At 45.1% G+C, this 11,519-nt stretch overlaps 1 pseudogene; it reads left to right on the top strand.

Annotated features, from left to right (window-relative positions):
- Window positions 1–2,012: 2,012 nt before the first annotated feature.
- The window catches only part of LOC133237054 (transcription initiation factor TFIID subunit 9-like), a 45,423-nt pseudogene continuing 35,916 nt past the window's right edge, over window positions 2,013–11,519 (top strand).

Here is an 11,519-nt window from a genome sequence, read left to right as displayed (position 1 = left end):
GGAGGATATTGGAGGGGGGGAGCTGGAAGAGCTGTGTGCCCAGTTGCTACCCCTCACCAATGAGCCAGCAGATCAGTCACAAGATGCTTGAGTTGTAAGAGTGTCTGCCCTTCAGCCACCTTCAGAGCATACTAAAAGGACCACAGCATCCCTTAAACCTTTCAACTCTGGTGCAAATTTCTCTTGTGGCCAGGCTTAACCTGGAACTATGCAGAGAAGCGAATTCTGGGAAATATAGTTTCAGCTTTATTAATTGACAGAATACAATGTCACCACAGTCTGGGCCATGACAACTTGGCATCCATACCTGTATCTTTTCATCATATTTAACATCCAAATAAAGACAATAGCAAGATCTTGCTTTGCCTTACATGATGCAACTCTCTCATGTACCACCCAAAACACAACAACCTTCTCTGTAAAACAGGGGCCCCCAGTCTCCAGGATCTAAAACCTGATGATCTGGGGTGGAGCTGATGTAATAATAATAGAAATAAAGTGCCCAACAAATGTAACGTGCTTGAATCATCCTGAAACCACCACTCCTACTCCACCCTCTCCCCGAGTCCATGGAAAAACATTCTTCCACGAATCTGGTCCCTGGTGCCAAAGAGGTTGGGGACCGCTGCAGAGGATACAAAGTTCTTTTATCCATCACTGCCAGATGTTCATTCCTCCTCCAGCTGAGTCATACTCATCTGGAGCTATTTGGTAATGTAAATTCTAAGATATCAATCAAGTTTACTATTAACACATCTTATATTAGATGGTGAAGAAATGGGAGAGGGAAAGAAAAATATTAATGTGTTCATAGTAAAATGAGGAAGAAACACTGTTATAGTCTTCATTTCTACAACTGATTATATGGTCATAGCTAGAGTTTTCCTTCTTCTGCTATCCATTCAATATAACTTTTGCTTTCAGTAAACATCTTCAGTTGGTCAAAATTTCCTACCTGATGGAGTGACTCCATCTTTGTTCCTAAAGGCTATGGAGCACTAACACTCCAGCCTGTACTAGGCTGCTGTCCTTTACCATTCATCTGTTTTTTGTTTTTGTTTTTAATATTTTGATAGTGCTACATGGTGTGTGGGATCTTAGTTCCCTGGCCAGGGGTCAAACCCATGCTCTCTGCATTGGAAGCATGGAATCTTAACCACTGGGTTACCAGGGAAGTCCTACCATTGGAGAACCAAGAGATGCTCTGGGAGATCTGCATCCAGACATACCAGTGTACTCAGTCTTCCCTCGTTGTACACGTGTGCTTCAGTTGTGTCTGACTCTTTGTGATTCTGTGGACTGTAGTCCATCAGGCTCCCCTGTCCATGGGATTCCCCAGGCAAGAATAATAGAGTAGATTGCCATGCCCTCCTCCAGGGGCTCTTCCACCACCTGGGAAGTCCCCATTGTACAATAGTCTTCGATTTCCCCTCGGCAAGATTGATCACCTAGGCTTGCACAGCAGTCCACCTTCTTTTTCTGTTGATTCTCCAGCGGGAAGAACCTAAAGAAGTCAAGAGGCAGTCTCAACTTCCAGTTTAATGAATCACTGCTGTGATGGACAGATTTCCTCTTAGGAAAGAAACAAAGTCCTCTCAACAAGAAGGGCCCAAAGATGCAGAAACAAAAAGCAGAAGTTTAAGTAGAGGTAATAGAGATCTTAATCCCTTTCCCACTCTTTAAGAATCCATGAATCCCAGCTGTGAGAGAAAGAGTACAATTCCTTGGTCACCAGTTTAGAGCATATGCCTTATGCTGTAGGATATTGGGCTTCTCTAGTGGCTTAGATGGTAAAGAATCTGCCCACAGTCTGGGAAACCCAGATTTAATCCCTGGGTTGGGAAGATCCCCTAGAGTAGAAAATGGCAACCCATTCCAATATGCTTGCCTGGAGAATTCTGTGAATGGTAGGACATTGCCTCAGCTTTGCAAGGGATTGACACGCAGCTGGTGCCATAACTATGTCTGCAAAAGGTCATTCTACAGTTCTAGCAATCAGCTGCTTCGCAGTGATGGGGAACAAGGTAAGATCAGAAAAATCCATGGGCAAGAGTCCACTGCTGTACTTCACTGGCTGTGAAATGAGTTCCTTGGGCAGCAGCAACACTGCATTGAATACCATGACAGGGGACAAAATATTCTGTTTAAGCCCACAGATACCAGTTTTGACAAAAGCAATGTGAGCAGGAGAGGTCAGTCTAAATCCAAAGAAAGAATCTACTCCGATAAGAACAAATGCTGCCCCTTCCACGATGGACACAGCCCACTGTCATCAACCTACTACTGCACGGTTGGCTGATCCCTCCTCCCTTCCCCCCAAGAAATAGTGTACTATCAAGGGCTCACTGTTGGTCTCTTCTTTGGCATATTGGAGACTCAGCAGCGGCAGTAGCCAAATCAGCCTTGTTGAGTAGAAATCCATGTCGCTCAGCCTCCATTTCTGCCATCAAGGCTACTTTGTTCACAAGCTAACTGGTCAAGGAAGGGTGATTAGGGAGAGGCTGTCTGACCTGCAGAGTGAGTCATCTTGTCTACCAAATTCTTAAGCTCTTCCTCTATTGAGGGCATTCTTTGGTGAGCACAAAGATACAAAGTCCTTTACATTATGCATTAGTCCTTTACAATTTTCTAAATTATCGTTTAGAAAATTTAACCATATGCTTCTTCCCCAGGCCTCCTTGTCACTGATTTTCCAAGTCTTTGGCCACCCAGCCAAACCATTATCCACTATGCACGAATCAGTATAGCTCCCAACCTTTGGTTATCTCTTCTTTCAGGCAGGATGAACAACTCTGCCCACTGGAAGGATTACTTACTCACCCTCGTCCTTTGGGGACACCCGGGAGTGGGACTGTGGTTTTTGTACTCTGCTGTCTTCACATAGTGTCAGTATCTTGCAGTGAATCATACATAAACCAAGCCCAAATGTTTCTTCTTAAGTCAAAAGATCATAGAAAACCCCCATGTAGCCACAGGGACAGGTCAAGAGGGAAGAAGCAAGGTGCAGGAACAAAGCCAGCTACATCATTTGTGGAGCCCGGAGCAAAATGAAAATGAAGGACCCCTTCCCCCCAAATTACGAATTTCAACACGGTGAGAGTAGAGCATTAAACCAAATGTGAGGCCTTCTGAGCACGGGCCCTGTGAGCATGCCCAGGACCTTCAGCAGGAGTATGGCCCTTGGTTCCTGGACTACTTGTTTATACATGTTACTTGTTAGGATTGGTTTGAGCCGTTTCATGTATGCCACTTTGATTTTTTTTTTTTTTCTTCCAATTTTATTTTATTTTTAAACTTTACATAATTGTATTAGTTTTGCCAAATATCAAAATGAATCCGCCACAGGTATACATGTGTTCCTCCATCCCGAACCCTCCTCCCTCCTCCCTCCCCATACCATCCCTCTGGGCCGTCCCAGTGCACCAGCCCCAAGCATCCAGCATCATGCATTGAACCTGGACTGGCAACTCGTTTCCTACATGATACTTTACATGTTTCATTGCCATTCTCCCACATCTTCCCACCCTCTCCCTCTCCCACAGAGTCCATAAGACTGTTCTATACATCAGTGTCTCTTTTGCTGTCTCCTACACCGGGTTATTGTTACCATCTTTCTAAATTCCATATATATGCGTTAGTATACTGTATTTATGTTTTTCCTTCTGGCTTACTTCACTCTGTATAATAGGCTCCAGTTTCATCCACCTCATTAGAACTGATTCAAATGTATTCTTTTTAATGGCTGAGTAATACTCCATTGTGTATATGTACCACAGCTTTCTTATCCATTCATCTGCTGATGGACATCTAGGTTGCTTCCACGTCTTGGCTATTATAAACAGTGCTGTGATGAACATTGGGGTACACGTGTCTCTTTCCCTTCTGGTTTCCTCAGTGTGTATGCCCAGCAGTGGGGTTGCTGGATCATAAGGCAGTTCTATTTCCAGTTTTTTAAGGAATCTCCACACTGTTCTCCATAGTGGCTGTACTAGTTTGCATTCCCACCAACAGTGTAAGAGGGTTCCCTTTTCTCCACACCCTCTCCAGCATTTATTATTTGTAGACTTTTGGATCGCAGCCATTCTGACTGGTGTGAAATGGTACCTCATAGTGGTTTTGATTTGCATTTCTCTGATAATGAGTGATGTTGAGCATCTTTTCATGTGTTTGTTAGCCATCTGTATGTCTTTTTTGGAGAAATGTCTATTTAGTTCTTTGGCCCATTTTTTGATTGGGTCATTTATTTTTCTGGAGTTGAGCTGAAGGAGTTGCTTGTATATTTTTGAGATTAGTTGTTTGTCGGTTGCTTCATTTGCTATTATTTTCTCCCATTCTGAAGGCTGTCTTTTCACCTTGCTAATAGTTTCCTTTGATGTGCAGAAGCTTTTAAGGTTAATTAGGTCCCATTTGTTTATTTTTGCTTTTATTTCCAATATTCTTGGAGGTGGGTCATAGAGGATCCTGCTGTGATGTATGTCGGAGAGTGTTTTGCCTATGTTCTCCTCTAGGAGTTTTATAGTTTCTGGTCTTACGTTGAGATCTTTAATCCATTTTGAGTTTATTTTTGTGTATGGTGTTAGAAAGTGGTCCAGTTTCATTCTTTTACAAGTGGTTGACCAGATTTCCCAGCACCACTTGTTAAAGAGATTGTCTTTAATCCATTGTATATATGCCACTTTGATTTTTTTTAAGGAGGTTATCTTCTTTTTAAAAATAAGTTAACCTATTATTTATTTTTGGCTGTTCTGGGTCTTCCTTGCTGTGCATGGACTTTCTCTTTTTTCGGCAAGTGGGGGCTACTCTCCCGTTGTGGTGTGTGGGCTTCCCTTTGCAGTGACTTTTGTTGTGGAGCACAGCTCCAGGCAGTAGCTGTGGTGCATGGGCTTAGTTGCTGCACGGCATGTGGAATCTTCCTGGACCAGGGATTGAAACTGTGTCCCCTGCATTAGTGGGTAGATTCTTAACCACTGGACCATTAGAAAAGTCCTGTCACTTCCATTTGATTGTGGAGGGGTCCCTGCATGCCCAGCTTTGTGTTTTAATGTGTCAGATATTGACACCCAATTCATGATGTGTGACTCAAGTCTTATGGTAACTTGGCCCAAGGTCAGGTGGTTTTCAGCCACTACTAGGACCCTGGAGCAAAACAGAGCTATTTCTCAAAGGAGAATAGTTATCCACAGAGGATGACATATCTGCTCAAAATTCTGCTGGTCTATGCTGTGATTCACCTATGAAGGCTTGCCAAAGGCTCTACAGACGCATTCCAGTGTGCCTCAGACACTTCGAGTATCACTGAGCATGCTGGATCACATAGTCCAAGAGGCAAAGGACCTTGCACCTTAGTCTGGATCTACTGAAGCACCCTCTCCTGTCCTAGGTCCCATTCAAAACTATGCAAGCAGGAGTTGAGAATTTATACAAGCTCTACCCATTAAACATAGGCCATAAATATGGCCAGAAAGCACAGCAGACCAGAAACTGTGAATAGGTCCATGTGACTCCATCATCACCAAAGGAAAAAAATCACCCCAAGGATGTGGTCTATTGATGTTTGGTGAGCAGTACTAGATCCCCTGAACACAAAAACTAAAATCTTCAAAGTTTAGAAAGCCATATGGCACACTGGTTAAGGCTGGGGACTCTGGAGTCAGACTCCCCAGAGCCTAAACCTAAGTCCTGTCACTTTCAAGCTGTGTGAGTTTAGAGAAAGAAAGTATTAGTCATTCAGCAGTGTCCGACTCTTCGTGACCCCATAGACTATACCCCACCAGGCTCCTCTGTCCATGGGATTCTCCAGGCAAGAATACTACACTGGTTACCATTTCCTTCTCCAGGGGATCTTCCCGATCCAGGAATTGAACCCAGGTCTCCCACATTGCAAGCAGATTCTTTACTGTCTGAGCTACAAGGGAAGCCCATGTGAGTTTGGGCAAGTCATTGATAACCTCTCCAAGACTCAGAAGGGATAATAATGGTTCAGATCAGATCAGATAAGTCTCTCAGTCGTGTCCGACTCTTTGCGACCCCATGAATTGCAGCACGCCAGGCCTCCCTGTCCATCACCAACTCCCGGAGTTCACCCAGACTAACGTCCATCGAGTCAGTGATGCCATCCAGCCATCTCATCCTCTGTTGTCCCCTTCTCCTCCTGCCCCTAATCCCTCCAAGCATCAGAGTCTTTTCCAATGAGTCAACTCTTCGCATGAGGTGGCCAAAGTACTGGAGTTTCAGCTTTAGCATCATTCCTTCCAAAGAAATCCCAGGGCTGATCTTCAGAATGGACTGGTTGGATCTCCTTGCAGTTCAAGGGACTCTCAAGAGTCTTCTCCAACACCACAGTTCAAAAGCATCAATTCTTCGGCACTCAGCTTTCTTCACAGTCCAACTCTCACATCCATGCATGACCACAGGAAAAACCATAGCCTTGACTAGACGGACCTTTGTTGGCAAAGTAATGTCTCTGCTTTTGAATATGCTCTCTAGGTTGGTCGTAACTTTCCTTCCAAGGAGTAGGCCTGGCGTGCTGTGATTCATGGGGTCGCAAAGAGTCGGACACAACTGAGCGACTGATCTGATCTGATCTGAAGAGTTATATCCATCTTGTAAGCTTGTTACAATGATCACATGTGCTGAGCTGTGCTTAGGTTCTCAGTTATGTCCAACTCTTTGTGACCCTGTGGACTGTAGCCTGCCGGCTGTCCCACATTGCAGGCGAGTTCTTTACCATCCGAGCCGCCAGGGCTAAGGCACAGAGTGAAGACTCAACAAATTTTCTCACGAAAGCTTTTCTTAGAGATGAGCAAAATATAGAAGTCACTAGATTGGGGTAGGAAGAAACCAGAGGTGTGGCTCATGTAGCCCCTTAAACATGGAAGACTCTATATGCCTCTGCTTATGGTGTAAAGGGAGAGAGGGGAACCGAGAATGTGTTCAGGTTACCATTATGCTTTCTAAAGATTGAAACTGTGGCAAGTCATCTCCATCTCTGCATCTCAGTTATTTCAGGCATAAAACAACAGGGCTGGTCTTCATGATCATGATGGACTATAAAGAAAGCTGAGCACCAGAGAATTGATGCTTTTGAACTGTGGTGTTGGAGAAGACTCTTGAGAATCCTTTGGACTGCAAAGAGATCAATCCAGTCAATCCTAAAGGAAATCAATCCTGAATATTCATTGGAAGGACTGATGCTGAAGCTGAAACTGCAATACTTTGGCCACCTGATGCGAAGAACTGACTCATTGGAAAAGACCCTGATGCTGGGAAAGAGCATCACCAGCTCAATGGACATGAGTTCAAGCAAGCTCTGGGAGTTGGTGATGAACAGGGAAGCCTGGCGTGCTGCAGTCCATGGGGTCACAAAGAGTCAGACATGATTGAACTACTGAACTGAACTGAACACTGATCTTCATGATTTCCTGGTCTCCCCCTTCCCTGATGGGGGCTTCCCTGGTGGCTCAGACAGTAAAGAGTCTGCCTACAGTGCAAGAGACCCGGGTTCAATCCCTGGGTCAGGAAGATCCCCTAAAGAAGGAAATGGCAACTCACTCCAGTATTCTTGCCTGGAAAAATCCCATGAATGGAGGAGCCTGGCAGGCTATAGTCCATGGGATCACAAAGAGTCAGACACGACTGAGCAACTTCACTTTCTTTCCCATCCCTGACGGTCTATGATATGATGACTCCCACCTCTCGTGAGGTGTGGGACCTTCCCCTGCCACAGCCATGAGATCCCACCCATGATCCCAGCAGACAGTGCTTTGGCCAGGTCCCTGCAGCTCTTTGCTCTAAGAGCAGGTCTGGCAAAGACCAATCAGAGGTTTGGGGTATTTATTAAAGCTCTGGCAATGGCTCCCACGTCTACAACTGAACTATTTTCAGCCCCAGCTATTTTCTTTTCCTTTTGAAGAGTGGGTGGATTTTAAGACAAACAGACTAATTAGGTATATGTTAGCATTGCCACAAAAGCAAAACAGTCAGATTTCCCAACACGACACCAAGTTGGGGCTTGGAATTTGGAGGATTACAAGGGAAACCTGGTGGTCTTTCCATTTCTCACACCCGGGGGTCTTGTCTTTTGACCAACTGGCCTCTCCCTGGGACAAGTAAGGGGGAGCTTCTGGGAGGGTCTCCATCCTGGGGGTGGAGGGGTGGGGACAGCAAGATTCCCTCCTTTCATTCTTCAGGCCCCCAAGTTAAGAGCAAAGACACCACAAACACTTAAGCAATTAAAGAATAATTTAAAACAAATGTGCACTGGAGTCCGGGTGGAGCAGAGTAGGCTTGGCTTAATACACAGTGTGGTGAGAGTCTTCCTAGGGCTTGATCTTTCACTAGGAAAAAGGAGTTCCTTCCTGCACCAAACACACCCAGGATTCTGGTGAAACCTCCCCTGCTTCCCCACACACAAACACACATAGGGCCCTCATGACTTTGCTATTGCAAAGTGGCGTCTAGCCCAGGGGAGCTGCCCTTGAAGAGAAATTCCCTGGCATATAAACCAAATAAGCTTTGGCTGCATATGGCAGAAAATCCAAGATAGCAGTGGCATAAATGAAATAGAAGTTTATTTCTTCTATTCATGCAAAAGAACCCCAGAGGTAGGGAATCCAAGGCTGTGTATGGTATGGAGGATGAGGGAGGTACCCAGGGATAACCAAGGAAAGAGGCTGCTCTGGCAGATCTTCCAAGGATGTGACTCTGACCTTGAGATTGTATCTGGCCAGCAAGAAGGCGAGTATTGGCCCCAACCTGCCATGTGTTGGGCATGCCCAACATGCCTGTGGGGCATGTATGTATTATTTTTCACTCATTCATCCCACAAGATACTGGCTTAGCCAATAAGTTCATTCAGGTTTTCCCATTAGAAAAACCTGAACAAACTTTGTGGCCACCCAATATTTACTGAGAAGTCACTATGTGCCAAGGACTACATCAGGTGCCAGGTCAATAATGTGACTAAGGCAACTACAACCACACTCTGTGAAGTTTCCAGTCAAGTGGAGAAGACCCATAAGAAGATTTCAATAGAAAAATGAACTCGGTGGCTAAGCTGTACCTAGGAGACAGCCAGGACACTGTAATAGAGAATAGCAGGGGAGATTGACTTAGCTCAGGGTCGTACAGGGCACAGCTAGAAGGTTGCGGAAGTGGTAAGGGAGAGACATCAATGGAGAAGGTCATCAGGCCAGCCAGCATTCACAAGAAGCAGATAGAAACAATGGCAGGTCTTTTGAACATGGCTGATGTCAACCAAGTAGTCACCAGTCACCCTACAAAGAGACCCAGATAGACTCAGGAGAACACTGGGGCTCTAACCACCTGCCAGGCTCTAGCCCTGCCCAATTCAGTTAAACCTACATGATAGAGGCGACAAGGCCCATTTAATGCAACCAAGATGCTCTCAGGACAGTGCAGTGACTGGCCCAACTTCATTAAACAGCAAGAAGGAAGCAAAGCTGCAGTTTACCCTCAGGTTGTCAAGATCCAGGTCCTTTGCATACACAGATACTCAACCCATAAGACCAAACTGATGTGTTTCAGCTCATGCTTTTGGGTTAAGGGGAGTGGGATATTGGCCCAAAAAGCTGGGTGCTGATGCCCATGGAGAACTAACAGACCAGACAGAGATGGGCAGAGAGGCCAGCCAGCCTCCAGCATCACATTACACTCCCCAGACCTAATTGCTTTACAGACTAAACAGCACAATTTACAGTCAGCCCTGGGATAATGACGTCTCCCCGTCCAGTTCTGCTCCGTTCCGAGGGATTCCAGTGTTTTCCTCGGAGATATTAGACCAGGGGCCCGCAAGACCAAGGTTCTCTGGACTCAAAGGCAACCATTGTGAGAGAGGCCGGGGAGGGGCCCATGGGAGGAAGAGGGACTAAGTGGTATTGCAGGCCCAAGCCGGCCGAGGGGCCACCCCAGATAAATCTTGCCCGCGCATCTGGAGAGGACATGATGACACAGAGGTCAACCAGAAAGCCGGCAAATTAACTGACTCATGCTCATTCAAGTTTTTAGGTAATCAAATAACTCAAACCCAGGTAGACAGTCTTAATCCCCAGAAATAGCTTGCTTTATAAATCACCTACAGAAAACTGTTTCTCCTTATTTCCCCACAAGTCTCCCTTTTTAGTAGAAAGTCGTTATTTTTAGATTAAAAAATAAGCCTTACAAACAAGTCAGATTATCTTCCCATGTTGCTGCTTTAAAATATAAAACCTGAACTTCATAAAGCGTTCTTCCCTTTTCTCCAGAGTGTCATCTCTATCTATCTCCAGGCCGTGTCTTTTATTTATAAGCAGAAGGCCAGATTGTACAAACGCCATGATCTCATGTGCAGAGATGTCAGGCCAAGAATTCTTACGGGTCTCACTTAAGTGTGCACTCAGAGTGTGTGTGTGAGTGCAAAGTCACGGTCAGCAGGCTTCCCGGTTCTCTTTATTCCTCTCATTTGTTTTCCAAGTTCCCTTTGAAGCTAAGAAAAAAAATGCATACATATTGGACAAAATCAGGCGAGAGTAAATGACAACATGAGGTGAAGCTAAGCTAGTAGCGTATTTATCTGCTCATGGAGTTTCATCAGTTGTCTGGCGGTCTATGCTTCTGGGAAAGTTGGGTACTTGCAACCGTCATCAGCCTTATGATGAGACCAGATCAGAGTTGCTCAGAGGGTTAGGGCTCTGTCCTCTTTATTTTTTCTCTAAGCCCCTCACCAGACACAAGATCTTATGGCATATTTTTAAAATATTTTTAAAATTATTTTTTCGGTCACACCACGTGGCGTGTGGGATCTTTGTTCCCCAACCAGGGATTGACCCCACGCCCCCTAGAGTGGAAGTGTGGTGTCTCAACCTCTGGACAGTCAGGAAAGATCCTCTGTTCACTTTGTTCTTATTTTTAAGTGTCCCTTGGGTGCCTTCTTATGTTCTCCCTGAACTAGCAAGTCTGGAATTCTGCCGGTTTTGTTTTATCAAACTTCTTGGCATTTTTATGTCTCCAGCAGCACCCAACATCAGACAATAGGGTGAAGGAGGGGAAGGTGAACTCTGGAAGCTGCCAGATCTGGGTCTGAATCCTTTTGCTCTGCCTTTAGGAGCTGTGTGGTTATGACCATGGTACATAACTTCTCTGTGCTTTTTGTCTTCTGCAAAAGGGGAATGACACATGCCCTCATGATGCATGTGAGGCAGGGAACCCAAACCGCTAGCTACTGTTGCTGCAGTATTCATCATTATGATCGTTTTTATTACCCACATGAACAGCCCTGGAATAGATAGTACTGACATATGCTCTTTAGCAAAACGGATTTCTCCCTCTAGACAAAATCACACACACATAAATCACTGATATATTATTTTTGACCTTGTCGTTTGATACATCTCAACAATAGATAAATCCACGTCCATAGATAAACAACCCTTTAAACAGGATACTGGAAAGAAGCAGTGGTGTGGGCCATCCTAACTGGTGGTTAATCAGTATATGCAACTCCTGTAGTGTAGACCAACCCA

Source organism: Bos javanicus, chromosome 23 (assembly GCF_032452875.1).
Source record: "Bos javanicus breed banteng chromosome 23, ARS-OSU_banteng_1.0, whole genome shotgun sequence".
In the NCBI taxonomy this organism is placed as follows: Eukaryota; Metazoa; Chordata; class Mammalia; order Artiodactyla; family Bovidae; genus Bos; species Bos javanicus.
The sequence above is the reverse complement of the archived record's forward strand: the minus strand, read 5'-3'. Positions and strand labels throughout refer to the sequence as shown.